The sequence below is a fragment of the Diabrotica virgifera genome, chromosome 3 (genome assembly GCF_917563875.1).
Source record: "Diabrotica virgifera virgifera chromosome 3, PGI_DIABVI_V3a".
Lineage (NCBI taxonomy): Eukaryota > Metazoa > Arthropoda > Insecta > Coleoptera > Chrysomelidae > Diabrotica > Diabrotica virgifera.
In genome coordinates this window covers 111618546-111641493 of record NC_065445.1, presented here as the reverse complement: position 1 = coordinate 111641493, position 22948 = coordinate 111618546, and the positions used below count along the sequence as shown (strand labels likewise).

At 31.0% G+C, this 22948-nt stretch overlaps 1 protein-coding gene across 3 annotated transcripts in view; it reads left to right on the top strand.

Moving 5' to 3' along the window:
* Nucleotides 1–22948, top strand: part of LOC114332128 (putative polypeptide N-acetylgalactosaminyltransferase 9) — a 602804-nt gene that overhangs the window by 234932 nt on the left and 344924 nt on the right. The window contains exon 1 of one of the 3 annotated variants that reach the window (XM_050646837.1): nucleotides 20205–20222. The exons of the other annotated variants lie outside the window; for them this stretch is intronic. The gene's annotated coding sequence lies outside the window, so the exon portion shown is untranslated. Of the gene's footprint in view, nucleotides 1–20204; nucleotides 20223–22948 lie in introns of those variants that run through there. 3 annotated transcript variants of the gene reach the window in all.

Below are 22948 nucleotides of genomic sequence, written 5' to 3'. Positions count from 1 at the left end.
TGTAAAATTACCCCTTAAAGTTTGTCATACTTATTTACTAACACCCTGTATAGAAATATTTCTAATAATACTCGAGATGTATAAACAAACCTTTTTTGACTATGTGAAGTTTATGACTTAAAATAACGCACGAAGAAAATAATTCTTTACGACGTATTTAATTTCATGAACATAATTGTAAGCTTTGAAAAACTCATTATCTAAAAAACAATAAAAATGTTAGCTTTTCTAGTAGATTTACCTGAGTAATATAACATGCAGTGCAAAATTTAAATACGTTTTGCTAGTAAATATATCCCCATTTTATGTTCATTATAATAATTAGTCTCAAGAGATATCTTTTGGAATTTATTAAAGTTTACACAAGGGAATGTACAAAACCAACATTTTTAATTAAATGTTTGGCTACATACCTACGTGGACTAAAAATCGCTAATCACAAAAGATTAATGTTGAGACTCGAAACATACACTAATCACAAAAAGTATCGCATAATTTTTGAAACAGAAAAAAAGTTTATAAAAATAATTTTTAATTTTTAGCAAAATGTTATAATACTCATCTATCGTCTCAATAGAATAGAATAGAATAGAATAGAAATATGCTTTATTGTCATGAAAAATTGTACAATTTTATCGGCAAAGCTTACAAAAAGTCAAGAAAACAAAACAATAACAATTCAATTTACTTAAATTACATAAATCGTCAGTATAAATTAAAAAAATAATGAAGTTAAACAGCTAATCAATTGCAAAATTTAAAAATTTAAATAAATTGCAAATTGAATAGTCTACCTAGTAATTAAGTTTAAAAGTTAAGCTGCTGCATATGACACCCAAATACAGATGAAAAATAATAATAAAAATACTATTTGTGCAAAGGGTACTGTAATTTCTTAGTTATTGATTAAAAAAATCTTCTAGTGCATAATATGGTCCTTCGGATAGGTAGGCTTTTGTCAGTTTACGGAATTTGGGGAAAGATGCTGCAGATTTAGTTGTCGAGGGAGATAGTTGTAAAGTTTTTTTGCTGAATATAATATAGATTTCTTTACTAACTCAGATGACGGGGTCGGTAAATAGACGTCAAAGGTAGAATTTCTCGTGAAGTAGTCATGATTCGGTCTTGGTGGAAAGACATGTAGATGTTTACGAATTAAGCAGTTTCTAAAATATATAAAGATGGAAGGGTTAAAATTCTGTGATCTTTGAAGTAACTTCTACAATGTGTTGTTTTTCTGAGGCCAAACAGATATCTTATTGCTCTTTTTTGTAATTTGAAAATAACATCGAATTGGGCAGCTGTACCAGAACCCCAAAAAGGAAGACCATAACGAAGATGTGACTCGAACAAAGAAAAATATGTTATTTTGGATGATGCTAAATTAAGTTCATTAGAAACAGATCTTATAGCTTAGCAAGCTGAAGATAGTTTCTTCCTTAACAAATTAATATGGAGGGACCATTTAAGGTTGCTGTCTAAAAAAATACTAAGAAATTTTATAGAATCAACAGTACTGATCTGGCTGTTATTAAGAGGCAAGGGTTGGAGAGCTCCTTTATAAGATAATGCTACTGTTTTATCTCCGTTAAACGAGAGTAAATTAGAGTCAGACCAGGTTTGTATTGTAAGTAGATCAGAAGTTATAGTAGCATGAAGAGTTGCAATATTTGAGTTGCTCCAAGTGATACTGGTATCATCAGCAAAAAGAAAGATTTTTCCACCGATTTTTAAACTAGTGATGTCATTAATAAAAATAAGGAAAAGTAGAGGATCCAATACTGATCCTTGAGGTACCCCACATACAATGTTTTTGACACTAGAGTCTGTATCATTTGCTCTAACTAGTTGTTTCCTATCATCCAAGTAAAATTGGAACCAATTCAAAGAAATACCTCGAATTCCGTAGAAATTTAGTTTTTTTAGCAAAATGCTGTGATTTACACAATCAAAAGCTTTGGCGTAGTCACAAAAAACGGTGGCAGTGTGAAGATTATTGTTCAGTGCTTGATAAACCTCATGTAGTACAGAAAACATGGCATCAGTGGTGCATTTATTATTTAAAAAGCCGAACTGATTTTGAGATAAAATGTTGTTTTTAACGAGAAAGAACATAAGTCGGGCTTTTATGAGTCTCTCAATAATTTTGGAGAGTACCGGTAGTAGTGCAATAGGTCTATAATTGCAGGTATTAGATATTTCACCACCCTTATGAAGAGGAATAATGATGGCTGTCTTCAGGCACTCTGGAAATTTACCTTTCTCAAAGGAATCATTAATTAGTGAGATGAGGACTTCTAACACATTTTCTGGGAGATTAGAAAAAAATTTTATCGATAGACCATCAGTACTACAGGAAGATTTGCTTTTGATACTATTTATTGTTTGGATAAGAATAACAAATGAATGAATGAAGAAATCCTGAGAAGAATTGGTACAGAACGACAACTGATGTGCACAATTAAACAGAGAAAAACGGCATACCTGGGACACATAATTAGAAATGAAAGATATCAGTTTCTGCAAACCTTAATTGAAGGAAAGATCGAAGGAAGAAGGGGAGTGGGCAGGAAGAAAATGTCATGGCTCCGTAATGTCAAACAATGGACAGGACTAAAAAACATAGGAGACCTAATACATACTGCAAGGGATAGAGAAAAATGGTCAAACGTGATCGCGAACATCCATTAGTGGATTGCATAAGAAGAAGAAGAAGATTGTTTGGATCAGTTCAGATTTATCGACTGGTTTTATAAAGAATGAATTCCTTTAGGTGTCTACAAACATTTCAAGTTAAAACGTATTTTTGGCGAAAAAAAAGCAGTAAACAAAATATTGGTTGTTGAAGGAGAATATTTATTTTGGACATTTGTGTTCGAGAACTTGATCTGTGCACTATGTCTGCTTGAGTATTCAATGAGGAGAAAAAAATTAGTGATATAACGTCAGAACAAACAGCCCAAATTGTAGGTTTAATTGGAGATGACAATTTCTTGCCGATGTTATGGGAATTCACCAAGCCAGCGTTTCAATAGCTTTAAGAAGATATAGAGAAAATGGAGTATGCAAAAAGAAGACCAGTTCCAGGACTTTCCAGGTACACGAACCCCGCAAATGAACGTTATTTACATCTGCATACTTTGAGTACACATCATGTTACAGTTAGACAACTGCGAAATGATCTTTCCACAGCCCGTAATGTTCGTAGAAGTGCCAACTCCGTTAGAAAGGGAATTTGGAATCAGAGCCAGAATGTTTGCTCCTGCTCCACTGTTAACGAGGCACACCGTTTAAGTTTTGCGCCAGTAGTCCAGGGTAATAAGGATTTTCTCGGGACACTCAAAGATCCAGGTAGCTGACTACTTTTTTAGTTATTGTAGACCTATAGGAAGAAAACCTACCTGTTTCCTGCCTAGAGTTTGCGTCCGTTTTTTAATTATTAACAATTTAGTGCAAAAATCGCAATTTTTTGGAATTCTTGCACTCCATTCAAAAACTAAATAGTTGACATAAAATTACAAAATTCAGTTTTTTAGAAGACTGAAAAACCTTCAAAATGCCGATTTTTGAAAGTTAAAAAGTTAATTTGTTGTTACGCAAACTGCAAAATAAGTGAAAATCGTTATTTGTTAATAACTTTTACTAAAACTACCTTAGAACTTTAGTGTTTCACCCAAAGTTGGATATTGGTACAAACCCTCAAAATTTGAGACCGATCCATTAATTAGTTTAAGAGTTATTCTATTTGTTTATCCCACAGACCTTTATTTTGCAATACGATAAGACAGAAAATAATGAAGATAGAGCAATTCTGAGTATGCCAAATGAAAGTAGAAGAGTGATAGTATCAAAATGTATTAAAAAAGGTAAAAAAATAATTAACATAGTCAAAAATCCTAATGCCAAATTTTTAAAATTTTGTAGTTTATAAACATTTAGAATAACTTTAAAAATGTTGTCCATAGAAACACTATTTTTATATATTCGAAAATATAGTATTTTAACACGAATTTTCAAATAAAAAAAATTAGCCTGGGCTCATTTGGGACAAAGTTAGCCATATGTTTTTTTTAATTCACAGCTAATTTGTTTATAATAATTAAGGAATCTCATTAATGCCACTTTAAAGAATGGGATTTGTATTTTTTTTAATTTGCACAAACATTATACCTTCACAGCACCCTCTACGATTTTTCAAAAATGTAGTGCAAACGATTACTAGGGGAACCTACAAATCCAGCGAGTTAAAATACCGAAAAAGCAATTTCAAACCAATATAATTTGCTTTATCTCCGGATCAACTCAATGGATTTTGATCTTTCTTTTTTTTAATTGGTATGTAATTTTTACGTACATTACAAATATGCAATTTGTTTATAAATTTATTAATTTAAACGGTCTAATTTGTTTAAACAATTCTTGAAAAAATATTTTTTTACAAAAACCTATTTTTTTAATCATAGTATCATTAATGATCACAGAAAAAGTTAAAGTACACTTTAATAAATAAATGATTTTTATTAGATAATTATTTATTAAAGTATACCTTAACTTTTTTATGATTAATAGGGATAGTATGATTAAAATCCTGGATTTTTGGGAAAAAATTATTTTTTCACAAATTGTTTAAACAAATTAGACTGTTTATTAATTAATGAATATCTAGACAAATTGCATATTTGTAATGTACAGAAAAATTACATACAAATTAAAAAAGAGCGATCAAAATATATTCAGTAGATCCCGAGATATAGAAAATGATAGTAGTTTTAAGTTGCTTTTTTTAGTTTTTGAACTCGTGCATTTGTCGGCTCCCAGCTTCCCCTTCACTTACCACGACTAGTCACAAATTAAACTACACTTTTAAAAATTCGTGTAAAATACCAGCTTTTCTAATATGTAAAAAGACTTTTTCTACGGACAATATTTTTAAAGTTTTTCTAAATGTTTTTAAACTACAAAATTTTACAAATTTGGCATTAGGATTTTTGACTATATTAGATAATTTTTTATCGTTTTTTAGTACATTTTGATAGTATCAGTTTTTTACTTTCATTTGGCATACGCAGAATTGCCCTATCTTCATTATTTTCTGTCTTATGTTATTGCAAAATAAAGGTCTCTGGGATAAACAATTAGAATAACTCTTAAACTAATTAATGGATCGGTCTCAAATTTTGAGGGTTTGTTAAGTACTCCAATACCCAACTTTGGGTGAAACACTAAAGTTCTAAGATAGTTTTAGTAAAAATTATTAACAAATAACGATTTTCACTTATTTTGCAGTTTGCGTAGCAACAAATTAAGTTTTTAACTTTCAAAAATCGGCATTTTGAAGGTTTTTTAATGTTCTAAAAAATAAAATTTTTTAATTTTATGTCAACTATTTAGCTTTTGAATGAGGTGCAAAAAATCTAAAAAATCGCGATTTTTGCACTAAATTGTTAATAATTAAAACGGATGCGAACTCTAGGCAGGAAACAGGTAGGTTTTCATCCTATAGGTATACAATAACTAAAAAAGTAGTCAGCTACCTGGATCTTTGAGTGTCCCGAACATGGTCTATTTCTAGCTTGTTACCCTGGAGTAATGTCGATTGGGATATTAACGACTGGGCTAATATTCTTTTTATTGATGAGTCAAGATTTGCACTTTGTGGATCCGAAGTGCTTGCCGGAAGAGGATCAGCTACACAATACTTCAGTCAAGCACATCACAAAATGTATATTGAACGGACATGCGCTAATAGGGCTGAAGTACTGCGGAATGAGCTTAGAACTCTAACGAGTTCCTTTACTGAACATGCCTTCTTGGGGCCATTTCGTGCTGTAGCAGAAAACCTGAAATACTTAACTATATCTTGCATGACAAACACTGTTTGAAGAATACCAAGTGATTCCAAAAATACATAGTACAAATCCTCTAAACCTATATAAGCTGGTACAAGGATTGAGAATTATGTGGATATGATGAATAAATAGAAAATATACAATAAACTAATTGGCTACAGTAGTACCGGTTTGTAACAGTTGGATTAACAGATATAAATTAAAATTATTGCCGTGTTTAATTTAAATAAAAAAATAAGTATTTTGATTATATACGGAATTATGTCTGGGTTTTAAATATGTAAGTATATAGTATATTAAAAAAACGTATTAAAGGCAATCATATAATTTATTATTACTCCTACTCGTACATATTAGTCCAGGGACCGAAGCTTTTCACCTCGAAATTTTTACAGAATGGATCGATTGATTTGCTTGAAAATTTGAGAATAAGTAGTGGATAGTCCAAGGATCAAAATCTATATGATGCCGAAAGGCACTTTTACCATGGGGGTGGTTGCCACCCCATCTCGGGGTGAAAACTTTTTATTATATTTTGACCGCAAAAGTTGATAAAACATTCGTTCTAAGCTAAAAATGCTCTATACATTTATTCCATAAAATTAATAGTTTTCGATTTATTCGCTATCGAAAGTGTTAGTTTTATATCGAAAAAATCAATGTTTTTCGATAATACTCATTTACGATTCACTCAATTTTTGCCGTAGAAAAAATTTTTTCAAACCAAGTTCTTGGGAATTAAATAACCTACAATTTCATATTTAGACATTTTTTCGTATCTTTGATGCTAATCTTGCTATTCTGAAGAAAATGGCATTTTTTACCAAACTACAAAAATTCGTTATTCAATTTTAACTCCAGTTTTTAAAAACTGATCATTCTAAGCTAGTAAAACTTCTAGAATCTATTAATAATACATAAATAAAGAAGAATGGATAAGGCCAATGACTAAAAACACCGCTAACTTACATTATTATGCTTCCAATTGGACTTCTCCATTTTTTAACCGCAACTTTTTTATTTTCTATCTTAGAAAGGTTGGTAAAAAAGAGATTTCTAGGTTTTTACAAGATCTATAAGCCAATTAATAATAAATCTTTGTAAAGTCCTCAGTCGCAAAAAGAGGTGACTTTGAAAGCGTTGGTAAAGATGGTTATTGCATGTCATTACAAGTTTTAATTGTCAATAGCCTCACCCAATTTTTGCAAACCAGCTTTTTGGGAATTAAATAAGCTACGATTTAATATTTAAACATTTTTTTCCTATATCTGATGATAATCTTTCTATTCTGAAGAAAAGGCAATTTTTTTCCAAACTACAAAAATTCGTTATTCGCTTTTAACTCAATTTTTTTAAAACTAGTCATTCTAAGCCGGTCAAACTTCTAGGACCTATTAATAATACATAATTAAAGAAGACCAATTAAGGTCAATGACTTATTTGAATTAGGGTGGTGATTAGGAGGTTACTTCCGATCACTTTTTCGCTGAAAAAAATAGGGACTGACATTCTTTTCATTATAAGTCACTTAATTTTTGAGTTAGAGACTTTTTTTATTTCTGGAGATAGACATTTTTAAATACTTTAAATTAGTTTGAACAAGTTATTCTCGAAAAATGCAGTTTTCCCATCTTTTGACTTTGAAACTACAATATGTAGCATTTGACGAAGAAGAACTAACATTATAAACTATAGCTCGATTACTATTGGTCTTAAAGAAAATTAAGAAAAAAAAGGTTTTGTTTATTTTTTTAAAAGGTACATTTTTGTTAAGTAAAGTTGTTTTGATTAAACGAAAACTTTTGGAGTTATTAGCAGAAAACTTATTAACAACATTGATTTTTCGATATAAAACTAACACTTTCGATAGCGAATAGATCGAAAACTATTAATTTTATCAAAAAAATGTATAGAACGTTTTTTGCTTAGAATGAATGTTTTACCAAGTTTTGCGGTCAAAATATAATAAAAAATTTCCACCGCCGAGATGGGGTGGCAACCACCCCATGGTAAAAGCGCCTTTCGGCATCATATAGATTTTGATCTTTGGACTACCCACTACTTATTCTCAAATTTTCGATCAAATTGATCCATTCTGTAAAAATTGCTAGGTTTTGTCCTATTTTAATCTTCATTACTTGGACTATATAGAAATTATTTTGATTGTATAATTTTATTAAAAATTGTTACAAGTAATTTCATCACAAAATAACTTTAACCTTGATGTTTTAGTATTTTGTGTATGTGGATAAAGAGAGCATTAATATTGTTGAACTACAGGAGCAATGTATTATAGGTACTTCTGGAGTTTAATAATCGAGTCAGTAATAAAATCCTATTAAACCTTCCATCATTGTGTTAAAATAGTTCGTTGTCTTGCCACTTTTGTACCAAACTGTGTCCTTTCGACTAAAAAGTCTTGTGCTCTAGATAAAACTAATTAACGATCTAATGGCGATTTTATAGATTTGTCCTGACTACGCAAGTCATATACTTAAATTGGAAACATATGGGAAATTTTTTTATTATTAATTTTACGAAAAAAAGTTATTCTTCATAAAAAGTTCTGCATGCTCTAAAACCTAAGATTCAATCATTAGATATCAAATTTTATCAATATTATACGAGGTATTTAAAAAAATATGAATTTCGTTCAAGGGTAAAGTACCTTTATTTCTCTAAATATCGAAAATTCTTATTATGAAAAGTTGTTTGGAATTAAAAACTAAGATCAAATTTGCAATTATATGCTTCTAATTAAAAAAAAATTTCCAAAATTTTCTCAAATTTATGGATACTTACTTAGTTTTTATTTATTACACATAAGATAACTCTTTTATTATTACTTTTACAAAAAAAATGTATACTTTATAAAAATCTCTGTATGTCCTAAGCCCTAAGATGCAACCACCAGATATCACATTTTATTCATTTTATACGAGGTATGTCAAAAAATATGAATTTCACTCAGAAGTAAAGTACCTTTATTTTTCACAATATTGAAAATAGTTATTACAAAAAGTTGTTTAAAATTAAAAACAATGTTTCAATATGCAATAATTACATCCTTCTAATTGAAATATTGTGAAATATAAAGGTACATACTATATTCATGAACGAAATTCATATTTTTTGACACACCTTGTATAAAATTAACAAAAATTAATATATCATGGTTGTATCTTAGTTTGTAGACCATTCAGAGCCTTTTATGAAGAATAACTTTTTTTCGTAAAATGAATAATAAAAGAGTTATCATATTTGCAATAAATAAAAAAGATGTTGGGTATTCATAAAGAGAAAAATTTGTAAAATATATTTTTTTTTTTTAATTAGAAGCATGTAATTGCATATTTGATCTTAGTTTGTAATTCCAAACAACTTTCCATAATAAGAATTTTCGATATTCAGAGAAATAAAGGTCCCTTGAACGAAATTCATATTTTTTGTCATACCTCGTATAATATTGATAAAATTTAATATCTAATGATTGAATCTTAGGTTCTAGAGCGTGCAGAACTTTTTATGAAGAATAACTTTTTTTTCGTGAAATTAATAATAAAAAAGTTTTCCATATGTTTCCAACTTAAGTAGACACGCTGTACAGTATTTAAATTTTTGAATGGCCATCAACGATGCATTATTCGAATATTTATTCCTACAGGGTTAACCAAAACTATATATGTACTTAGTGAAATATTATGCAAGGCTATGGAATACATTCATTATTACAGAAACAGGCAAATCTTAAAACACGTCAATTTTTATGTTTGCGTCAACTTCAATTGGACATCTACTGGACATAACGTCGTCAGTGTTGGCCTAACGACGTAATCCACGATGTTTTTAAATACAAACTGAGGTCACGGGATACCTCATTTGAAAAGTCTTCTAATCGGCTTTGCAACGATTTTAATATTTATCTAAACAAGGTTAATCAAAACTGTCTTTTTATTATTGTAATTAACTTATAATAAATGTTAGTAGTATACAATAAAATTATAAAAAATATTGAAATTGAACGACCTTCAGTAAAGATGCAATGAGAAAGATGAGCAATAAACTTGTTCCTAACGTAATTTGGTTTAGTGAATGAGTATTTATTGTAATTCCATTTTACTTAACTAAGTCTTCTAATCGGCTTTGCAACGATTTTAATATATATCTAAACAAGGTTAATAAAAACTGTCTTTTTATTATAATTAACTTATAATAAATGTTAGTAGTGTACAATAAAATTATAAAAAATATTGAAATTGAACGACCTTCGGTAAAGATGCAATGAGAAAGATGAGCAATAAACTTGTTCCTAACGTAATTTGGTTTAGTGAATGAGTATTTATTGTAATTCCATTTTACTTAACTAAGTACATACTTTTGGTTACCCCTGTAAAAAAAATATTAGAATAGTACATCGTTATAATTCGATTAGGAGAACTTTTAGCCACAGTTCTAAGTGGCTTGCGCTCTCTGTTCTAAGTGAAAAATAAGACAGTTTTGCCTTCGCATTGCAACTGAATAAAAATGGTATACATTTTTATTTCATTTCAATTTTTTGCGTTTCATTGTAGGTACTAAAAACCATTGGACATAATCCTTGTCATACTTGACTACAAGTGTAGGTACCGTACACATTACTAAATTATGTTAAACAAACGTTTCTGGCTACTACCAGTGGCGTACGACGAGGGAAAGTGAATAGTTGGTCCTTCCCAAATTCTGCGCCACTGGAGGAATTGCTATTTTAGTACAATTTTTGGATTCTCGAATTATTTTTATGTAAATGATATACTCTTCATTCGTAATGATTAAGTAATTAGTTTTCGAGATATTTGAAATTAAAAACGAAGTGACAATACATTAATCAAAATAAATGTGTCGTTTCATTTTTAACTTCAAATATCTCGAAAACTAAGGACTTTATCTTTACAAATGAAGAGTACATTATTTACGTACAAAGTATTGGCGAATTCAAAAACTATGCTAAAATAGCAGTTCCGTCAGTGGCGTAGAATTTGGGAATGGTAAACCATTCACTTTCCTCTTTCGTACGCCTCTGGTAGTAGCCAGAAACGGTTATTTAACATAATTTAGTAAGGTCAGTGGTGTCATGGCAAAATTAGCAGTGCTGGTACGTACTTTCCTTAACTTTTTTACAAGTAAAATATTACTCTATGTTTTTTTAATACAAGTTACGTTTGCATATTTTAAAATATATATGCATTTGCTTAATTCAAAATATTTTATTTACAAAACCTAAATTCCGGCGCGTTCCGGCACCATGACACCACTGAGTAAGGTGTACTGTAGCTATACTTTCTGGAAAGTATGATAAGGATAATATGTCAAACAATTTTAAAGTATCAGGTAAAAAATAATAGTTCTTAAACTTTTAAATAAAGAATAAATTATTAAAAAAATACTTTAAAACTATTTAACATATCCGTGTCATATTTGGCAGAAAGTATATTACGTGCTATAGACCCTACTAAATTATGTTAAATAATCGTTTCTGGATACTACCAGAGGCGTACGACAGGAGAACATGAATGGTTGGCCCTTCCCAAATTCTACGCCACTGACGGAACTGTTATTTTATCATAATTTTTAGATTCTTCAATAATTTGTATGTAAATAAGGTACTCTTCATTCCTAACGATAAAGTCATTAGTTTTCGAGATATCTGAAGAGTATATTATTTACATAGAAAGTATTGAAGAATCGAAAAATTGTACAAAAATAGCAATTCCACCAGTGGCGTAGAATTTGGTATTCTTCGATAATTTGTATGTAAATAAGGTACTTTTCATTCATAAAGATGAAGTCGTTAGTTTTCGAGATATCTGAAGTTAAAAATGAAGCGGCACAGTTATTTTGATCAATGTATTATGCTCCTTGGTTTTTAACTGCAAATATCTCGAAAACTAATGACTTTATCGTTACGAATGAAGAGTATATTATTTAAATAGAAAGTATTGGAAAATCTAAAATTTGTACTAAAGTAGCAATTCCGTCAGTGGCGTAGAATTTGGGAAGAGTCAACCGTTCACTTTCCCCCGTCGTACGCCACTGGTAGTAGCCAGAAACGTGTGTGTAACATAATTTAGTAGTGTGTACAGCTTGCTGCCAAATATGACAAGGATATATCAAATGGTTTTTAGTAACTACAATGAAATGCAAAAAATTGAATTTTGCATCGTAGAATTAAAATGCGTTTATCTCGAAAACGGTTGAGTTTAGTAAAATTAATGTAGTATCCTTTTTTTTAATTACAAATAATAGGGGAATAAAAGCTTTAATAAAAATTGTTATCATGGTCTAACATTTTAAATCACTCGGCTTCTATTGTAGACATTTTAATCACAAACTAACTTTATCCTTTTAACTTTTTATACGGATTAACTAGTGCCTAACCTATTTTTCTGCGGTGCAAAATAGTATCATTGAACTGAAAAAGCAACTATTGTCCTAATGAAATGAAATTCAATCAATAACAAAAATTAAATAAACGTGAAGCTCACGAATCGTGAACTTATTAGTTTCGTGAAAATAACAACACGCACGCTATTAATCAATGATTGTATTTCCATTTAGAATATTATTTTTTAATAGCTAAAATCAATAAAAGATGAAATTAGAAAAAGTAATTAATGATGTTTCTTCTTCTTCTTATCGTATGAAAATAAGTATAATCTCTTAATTCTTACATCTTGATATATTAGGCACATATTACATGATTGTCTGCTTTAAAGTACACCGCACACATCTTATGGAAAATATAATGTAACTCAAATCCTTTTCGAAATTAAGATCATTTCATATCATTGCAACAATTCTTAATTTTGCAATATCGGCGTAAATTGATATAAACAAATCTAAAATCAACTGGGTATGTACATGAGATAGAGAGAGAGAGAACATATTTTTTAATTCCTTACTCCATAATTCTACTGCATGTATTCTTTTTATAGACAATAAATGACAACGGCTTAAGCTCTTATCGGCTTAGCTCACGCTGGGTTTACTGTTTTAAATAGCACCTAGACTAATAGTATTTATGAATGACATAATATGTACTTCAAAAATGTGATTTCGATAAATTTTAATTACAATTTACGCCGTAATTAATCAAAATTCAGACTTGGCGCACTGAAATGAAATTATGGTAAATTCGAGACGAATCTATTCATGTAAATTTGATTGAATTTGAGTGACATTATATTCTCCATAAGATGTGTGCGGTGTCCTTTGTAATCTTAAACTATCTACTCAAATAAACCATTTATTGTTAAACGTAATTTGAACATTAGAACATATTGTTTACCTTTTTATGTAAAAAGAATAATTATTTATCTATTCCTTCTTTATAATATGTAGGGCGTTTATTTCATACCGATACCGAAATGAAAATGGTCATAACTCGTTAAATACCCTGTATAGTAGCGTGACATTTATTATTGTAGGAACAGGGATTATGTGATAAATCTAAATTATAAGAAAATATATATATTCATCTAACGCAAAAAATGTTTTCTTTCGAGAAGTGTCCTGAGCGATCTTTTGCTTTAAAAAATCGGAAAAAATTCGTGAATATACAATTAGGTCTGGATCCCGCGTATGAAAAAAAAGTTGATTAATAGCAAGCTGAAAATTTGTTAATAGCTTAAGGGTGTCTAGTCGGATAAACTTTGATATATGGGAACACTGGAACAGGGGCAGTTTTAATTTTGGAACGGGTTAAAAATTTGGAACGGCCAGACCACGAAAACGGCACATTTATTTTGTCCGACAGAATAGACTTAAACTCTCCGAACAGAGATTAAACTCTCATGCAAAAATCAGACTGCTATTTCTCACCAGATGGGCGTTTTAATGAGTGGAACATGTAGAATATGTCAAATGACAGGAATTATAACAGGTGATAAATAGCAGTCTGATTTTTGCATGAGAGTTTAATCTCTGTTCGGAGAGTTTAAGTCTATTCTGTCGGACAAAATAAATGTGCCGTTTTCGTGGTCTGACCGTTCCAAATTTTTAACCTGTTCCACAATTAAAACTGCCCCTGTTCCAGTGTTCCCATATATCAAAGTTTATTCGACTAGACACCCTTAAGCTATTAACAAATTTTCAGCTTGCTATTAATCAACTTTTTTTTCATACGCGGGATCCAGACCTAAATTTGATTCCCACAAATACTCTGTTTTTGGATTTTGGATCAAAATTTAGCTCAGGAAAAATAGTTAAATTTTTCAAAAAATTAAGTAATTTTGGCAAACTTCTAAATAATTATTTTTTGTTTATTTTTTTTTTTCGTTCTTTTGAATGACGGGATATAAATAGCTATTTTATAGACTAGAAGATGATCAAATTACTGCAAACTCTGTTTTATATGGCCTGCATGTAGGACGATTTTTGATCTATTTTTTTTTCGGTTTTTCTAATAACAGTGTCACGTTGGCCATTTTTCGATCCAAACATACTCTAGATTCGAAAAAACTGCATTTTTCGGTGATTACCCCCCCCCCCCTCTATCGAGAACCCCAAATAAGAATCCAGCCATGTGCAGATGTTACCAGCTTATCCCGCTATAGCCTTTAATTTTAATAAATTTCATTTGTAAAAATTATCTACATTTTATTTATAAATCTTTTCTTTTTTTTCAGGTTAGTTAATCATTTTTGGAATAGTCTTAGGTTGCTTTGTAAGTATACAATATTTCACATATTTATACAGATTTACAACATAATATGTTTTTTTGGAAAGTTAAGCCGTAATATTAACCAATAATATTTTAATATTGTGTCGGCAATAATGGACAGCTTAAATTTAAATTGTTCGGTGTTTGTAAAGGTAGGGATCGGAAAATGCACATATCATATTTTCTTTGGAAATTAGGTTAACTTGTAACTTCTCTTTTCATGTAGATTGTTTCTTTTATATCAGCTGATTTGATTGGTACTACTAGCGGAAAAAATGGGTTGTATTCAATTTCCTATATAGGTTAATGTTGAACAAAGTTGAAATACATTTATGGACCTTGTGCACGCCCTACAAGCATGTATGGTGTTTGTAGGATTAGCAGTTGTTACGGCTTTGTTAACCATCTTTGTTATGCTGTTCTTTTCTTTTGTCGTTTTACCACTGTCTACCATATATCAGCGTGTTTATAGGGAATTTCCGCCGCTTCTATGATTGCTGGTTCTGCTGTTTTCCAAGCTGGATGGAATTCAGATATCATTCGCATTCGCATAGTTTGTGGAATGTCTACGGATAATATGTTAGGTGATTGTCCCATTTAATGGACTTGTAATAAATTGGCAGCTGTTGATTGTTTGGATACTGTTTGATTCACGTTAGCACTTCTTCATACTCTAAGGGTAAGAACAGAACAAGTGGGTCGAGGTTAGCGTTACCAGGTGTCCCGATTTGCGCGGGACGTCCCGATTTTCAGGGGTCTGGGGACGCGTACCGATTTGTAGCTGATCGGGACACTAAATGTCCCGATTTTCACCCACGAAAACCAATTTCAGGAGGACTTGCAGTGAATTTTATAACTATGTTATAAAAACAAGGCACTCTAAAAAGCGACAAAATCGAATGAAAAATATAATTTTAATAAAAAATAAATAATTAACTTAATCTACGATTTTTTTTTTGTAATTTCGTCTTATTATTATTATTATGTAGGATTAAATACAGATTATAGAAACACCTTGTAGTCCAGTAAATGAACTGGAAATACGGCGATACCGTGTAATTTTCAGGATCAACTCCGAATTGAATAAAAATTTGGACGGCTTATGCCGTTGGTTGCTTTTACTCGGGAGGTGACAGTCACCTTCTTGGGGGTGAAAAATCGCGCGTTTAAGATAAGTTCGGAGATGGAAAGATTGACTAATTCTAAGCAATTTTAGTTCTATAGAATTTTAACTCAGTTAATACTTTTCGAGTTATTTACGATTGAAAATTTTTATTTTTCGACAAAAAATCACGTTTTCAGGCGATTTTTACAAATAAGTCAAAAGTAAGTATTTGATAGAAAAAAAATATTGATATAAAAAATGAAAAAAATTGTGAACTCGTGAAGTCTATAGACCCAGCAAATGCAAAGTTGTATTTCCCACCCAGCAAATATTTCAAAGTGAAATAACCAAGAAATGAAGCATTTTTCGGGAAAACCCAATTAAAACTTTTTTACTTAATAAAACTTTATTTTTATGTTTTAAAAAAGTTTCTAGCATTAAAACTAAGAGAGTTATGCTCAAAATCAAGTTGACTCATTTTTTTTTGGTAAAAAAAATCGTGAAAATCTCCCCCTACTTAGCACCCTAAATGAAATTAATCGTTACCAGTTTACAAACAATTTAATTTACTTATGTATTTTTTACATGATTGAAAGAGCCTGAACGAGTCATTAATCAAGAGTGTATGCAAAATATGAACAGCCATATTTGAAAAAATTTTTGTTTAACAGAAAAACAAAATGAATCTATCATATTTATAAAAGCAAAACCTGCCTACTTTTTACTCTTTGAGATTTTTAGTATCCCTAATACTTTTTAAGTTATTTTGAAAAAAGTACATTTTATATTTTAGGAAATTTTTTTTTACTATAAAACCAATTTTTTTCAAAATTAACACTCCCAACCGGTAAACCTTACAGATCGTATAAACAATACACATATAAAGTAAATGGTAAAGCGGTAACGATTTATTTTATTTACGGTGCTAAATAGGGGGAGATTTTCACGATTTTTTTTAACAAAAAAAGGAGCCAACTTTATTTTGAGCATAACTCGCTTAGTTTTAATACTAGAGACTTTTATATAAAACAAAATTAAAGATTCTTTTAAACACTTTAAAAAGTTTTAAAAAAATTTTGCTCGAAAATTATTGCTTAATTTTTTGGTTATTTCAAGTTGAAAAATTCGATTTGAAATTTGACGAATAAGAACGTATTTTTGATGAGCTACAACTTTGCTTTTACTGGTTTTATAGACTTTCTGACAATTTTTTTTCTTTTTTAAAAGCTACATTTTTGCCAAGAATATTTTTTTTATAAAATTACTCGAAAAGTATTGACTTAGTTAAAAAATTATATAGAACAAAAGTTTTTTAGAGTTAGTCAGTTGATCCATTTTGGGACTTAGTTTAAATGCGCGTTATTTTTACCCCCGAGAAGGGGTAACTGTAACTGTCACCACCCAAGTAAAAGCAACCAACGGTACAGGGGCTAGATTCCGTGCACTGTAATATCTACAGTCGCTTTCTATCGATGTCAATTGCCATGAAAATATTTGAAATTTTAGCTTTAATTGAATTATTTTCTAGTTTTGCTAGGTTATACTCTAATTGATACTGAAGTGACACTTAGTAAAACAAGAAAATATTTGAATTAAAACTAAAAATTCAAATATTTTCATGACAATTGACATCGATAGAAAGCGACTGTAGATATCTACAGTGCACGGAATCTAGGCCCTGGTTCAACTTTAAGTAGACAGTAAGTAGAACCTAAAACCAGATTTTCATGCAATTCGGAGTTGACTCTGAAAATTACATTCCAAAACGGTCATTTACTGGGCTATTGTTGTTTATTTGTCCCGATCTACAACCCCAAATCCCGATTTGTTTTTGCTTGTGTATCGATTAAAAACAAATTGGACCTGGCAACACTAGTCGAGGTGGAGGTGTAGGTTGCGGTAGATGCTACTAGTTAAGTCGCGGTCGATGTCGACAGCACATAGCAAGGAGGTCCCCTGCGCTGTCAGTCGAGCTAGAATCACTATCAAGTGAAGTAGTTTAATGAAATTTGAATGACAAAAAGACTGTGCTTTTGCGATGTTGTGTCAGTCAAGTGATGATAGTGATGAAATGTCAGCTGTAAATAATCAGATCCTCCTTCATATTTCAAAAAATTACTAAATTACTTTAGAAATTCAAAAATAATCTGAATACAAAAAAGGGATTATATAAAAAGTATCAACTCAGATAGCGCAGGTAATGACAACTTGGCTTCGAACGGACCAATCACAGGGAAGCATCCTTGTAGGCCGCGCAGTAGAGATCCATGTAAAACAAACTCATTTTATTTTCAAAAGCATCGATGTAAACCTCCTGGATGGCATCGCGCTAAACCTCCACCGCGACTTACCTGCTCTGTTCTCTTCCATTCACTACAATGTGTTTGTTTTGCATGGATATCGACATCGACCGCGACCTCCACATCCACCTCCACCGCGACCCACTTGTTCTGTTCTTACCCTGATACTTTAAACTAGAGGCTGAATTATTCAACATCAACTACGTCAACTAGTCTATTCAAGGGTTAAATGAGTGTTGCTTTTTTATAGCAGATGTAGATAGTGTAGCAAGTTCAAGAAAATGTAATAATAACAATAGCTTAAATTCACCGCGAAACGGTCCAAAACATATATGTATGTACATTTAATATCTTATTTATACCTGTAGACCAGGGCGCATCTGTAAAAATATTAGTACATTTGGACGTTGAGAGGTGACTCAAATTTTTTTGCAGAAATTGCTTGAAAATAACTCAAATAATAATATTTGAGTTATCCTCCCTCTCAAAAAGGTCCGGAACATTGTTTAAATAATCAAAATGTCAAAAAATGAAGGAAAAGTTCGATTTTTTTCTTTGTTTTTTGATTCTAACTTTAAAAGTATTCATTTCCGAGAAAAACTGTACTGAGATAAAAGTTGCGTAATTAAATTTCCTACAATATAGTATTAGCTAAAAATTTAAAAAATAGTCACCCTTGTTTCAAAATAGCAATAATTGCGAAAAAACCATACAAAACCAAGTACTCGTATTTTACGTTTTTCAACCATTTATGCTATACTTAGGACCTTCATATTCCACCCAGAGAAACTTTATGATACAGTAAAACAATACTGTAAATTTCATTAAGATCGGTTAAATAGATATTGCAAAATAAATTTTGCAATTCAGCTTTCGCAAAAAAAATTCATTTTTTCAAAATGTTACAGGACTGAAAATAAAGCAGATAGCAAGTTGAAATTTTTTTTGCATATAGAAGTGTACTGTACCTTTCATTTGAAATTTACAAAACTAAAATCGATTAACCACCACCGCGTCAGGAATTTTTTTAAATAAACATTAATTACTGGTGCTACGCGCAGGACAGCGGATAGTTTGCTCTGATTGGGCATTCCAATGACCTTTGATAATGATGGATACATTTTAATTTTTATTACATTTCGATATAAATAAATAAATTTGTTTATTGCAAAATAAAAACACATGCTCTGTCCTTTGAAATAACACTTTTTTTTAGCAAAAACTTTCTTTGTTCATATATTTTAACTTAGAGAATAAAAGTTTATTATTTTTAAACATATGCAATTGTTTAAACAATATTTCACAAACAATAATAAAATTAGTTTGATTTTTGTGGAAATAAAATATTAAAATACAACAAGATATAGAGTAAGAAAATAATATATTAGACAAAGATTGGAAAAAAAATTGGTGGAAATCAACTTGTGTGAATCGAACACCGCTGTCCTGCGCGTAGCACCAAAAATTAATGTTTATTTAAAAAATTTTCTGACGCCGTGGTAATTAATCGATTTTAATTTTGCAAATTGAAAATGAAAGGTACAGTACACTTCTATAAGCAAAAAAAATTCAACTTGCTATATGCTTTATTTTCTGTCCTGCAACATTTTAAAACAATTATTTTTTTTTGCGAAAGCTGGATTGCAAAATTTATTTTGCAAAATCTATCAAACCGATCTTAATGAAATTTACAGTGTCGGTTTACTATATCATTAAGTTTTTCTGGATAAAATACGAAGGTCCTAAGTGTAGCATAAATGGTTGAAAAACGTAAAATGCGAATGCTTGTTTTTGTATGGTTTTTTTCGCAATTATTGCTATTTTGCAACAAGGATGACTATTTTTTGAATTTTTAACCAATTCTATATTGTAGGAAATTTAATTACGCAACTTTTATGTCAGTACAACTTTTCTCAGAAATGAACAGTTTTAAAGTTATAATCAAATCAGAAATGAACAGTTTTAAAGTTATAATCAAAAAACCAATAACAAAATCGAATTTTTCCTTCATATTTTAACATTTTGATTATTTAAACAATGTTCCGGACCATTTTGAGTGGGAGGATAACTTAAATATTATTATTTGAGTTATTTTCAAGCAATTTCTGCAAAAAAATTTGAGTCACCTCTCAACGTCCATCTCAAAACAGATGCGCCCTGGACTACTACATATATATTGTGTCCTCTTTTAGGTTACAAGCACCAGTATTTATATTTGACTTCTATTATACAAAATACTTGAGCATGGTAACCACATACGGAATGCTTTGGTAAATATTCTAGTTATTTATTGAATTTACAAAATACTACAATTAGTAGTCAGTTTGACGCAAATATCAGCTATATAATTATTATCAGCAATTATAATAATTATTATTATTATTGTAATAACGATAACTAAATGCTACTTTCATTCATTACTGAAACATTATGGTAGGGGAGCCCAAGCGGCGATTTTTGCAGTTACTCGAGCGCGTAAGATTATCACATGGGGAGAAACCTTGTACCCTGTAAAGTGTAAATGTACCTCTACGATTGGCTCTTAATACAGGGGAGTTCGTTAAGGGGGTCCGAAAAAAAATATATCCTTAGAGAAACTCGAAATCGTCAGATTTGATTCAATAAAATTGTGTTTTGGCTAGGAAAGTTTTGGGGTAGTTCTGCTTTCTTTCATTATATATGGATTTTGGCCTGCTGAATCCGAATATGAGGTTTGCGGACAAAATTTCTTGGCGGACCATTCAAAAAATCTCGAAAAAAGCGAAAAATTTCAGCTTTTTTCCGCTTTTTTGCTCAAATCTCGAAATCTATGAACTTTTAGTAAATGGTCTGTTAACAGAAACTAAATAAAATTATCTACAAATATCACTATTTACTTTTTTTTCAGACGATCCGTTCGGTCTAAAGTACAAGTTGAAAATTGCCAATTTTTAACGGTCTCGGCAAAACCCACTTTTTACATTCCAAAATTAACCAGCCGTGCTTTACACAACAGACAACAGGTGTACGAAAACGCTGATTTTAACCCTTTCTATGCCAGGTGTGCAAGCCTTTCTATGTTGGTCCCTCAATCCCAAAGGTTTTTTCATGCTTAGAGTCCCATTATCTTATATATACGTCGCATATAAATAAACAAATAAATGACCAAAACATGTTTTTAATGAGTTTTTTTAACCCACTTAAACGTTTTCTTTTCAAAAGTACTCATCAGAGAGCAAAACCAACTTGAAAAAATGTAACTAACTTAAAAAAAATAATGTAATGTAAATTAACATTAAAGTTTTCTTTTGTGTGGTACTCCTCAAAACATGACACTACGCAAAGGCCGACTTCGCATCTTCCACACATGTATCTCGATTCGCTTCTTTTTTTCTGGTCTTTTCTGTGGCTACAAACGCTTCACCTTCTAGCAGCTACCTATAAGCGTTGTCAGCAGTATCTAAAATATGTGAACAAATATATACGGCAATGGGTCCGCATGACCTGTCTTAGGTGCCAACATTTTGAGGCTTTGGGAACAATGATCTAACATTTTCGAACATATTTCTACGGCATTGGGACACCAATGAGTCTAAAATTTTATAAGCAACGCATATTTTCGGCTTTTATTAAATTGAGACCATAACACCTTGAAGGTATATATACGGCGGCTGGGAATACAGACCCACTTTTTCAAAAACATATATATGCAGCGTTGGGACAGAAAGGGTTAAGGGTTAAGGTACATACAATCAACGGATACCACAATTTTTACGTCATGGGTGGCATTTCCTGTATTGCACCAAAACATGCAATAGCTCCTAACCAATCCATTCCTCGGCTAAAAACTAAACCCGCACCTGAAGCTGTTTATCTAATACATTTTGAAAGGACAAAACCTCAAGGTTTATCAGAAATCAAGATCCGAAGGGAATGTTCACACCAACGAAACTGTGACTCCATCTGTGCCTGATCTTCTGTGGCTCTAAGGGAAAAGCCAGAGACATTCTCGGTATTTTAGGATGGAATGGATTCATGGAAGCTGTGAGAAGAGACATACCATATTCATATTATGAACTAACATTTATTATTTGTACAGAAAACTAGGAGAAATTTATCAAATGACAGCATTCTAATAATAGTATAGTATAGTTGATCCAAAAAATGGCATAACCCAGACATCCAAAGTGAAAGTTATCCTTCAACACCAAGTTGTTCTATATGGTCCACACAATGTCCAGAAAAAAGTCACACCATTTTGAGCGTCGGGTTTGGGGGGAGAGGGGGGAGAAATCGGTAAATTCGTAGTTTTTTAAGTTTTTCGCCAATATTTCTAAAACTATGCGGTTTAGCATGAACAACCTTCTATACAAAATTGTCCTACATTAAATTTGAAATAAAAAAGGCCCTATGCTTAATCTTTCTAAAATGAATGGTTCCAAAGTTACGGAGGTAGTATAGTGTAACTGGTCCAAAAAAAGGCCTAACCCAAACATCCAAAGTAAAAAGTTTTCCTCCAACACCAAAATGTTCTATATGGTCCACATATTGTTCAGTAAAAAGTTACACCATTTTGAGCGTCCGGTTTGGGAGGGAGATGGGAGAGAAGCCGGTAAATTAGTGTTTTTTTTTACGTTTTTCGTCAATATTTCTAAAACTCTGCTTTAGCGTAAACAGTGTTATATACAAAAATGTTCTACATAAAATTTAAAACAAAAAAGGTTCTATACATAATTGTTATAAAATCAACGGTTCCAGAGTTACGGAGGGTGAAAAGTCGAGGTTTTCGATACTTTTTATATTTTTTGAGCTATATTTATGATATAACTATACCAAAAACCCAGACATCCAAAGTGAAAGTTATCCTCCAACACCAAATTGTTCTATATGGTCCACATAATGTTCAGAAAAAAGTCACACCATTTTGAGCGTCGGGTTTGGGGGGAGAGGGGAGGAGAAATCGGTAAATATAAAAAGTATCGAAAACCTTCACTTTTCACCCTCCGTAACTCTGGAA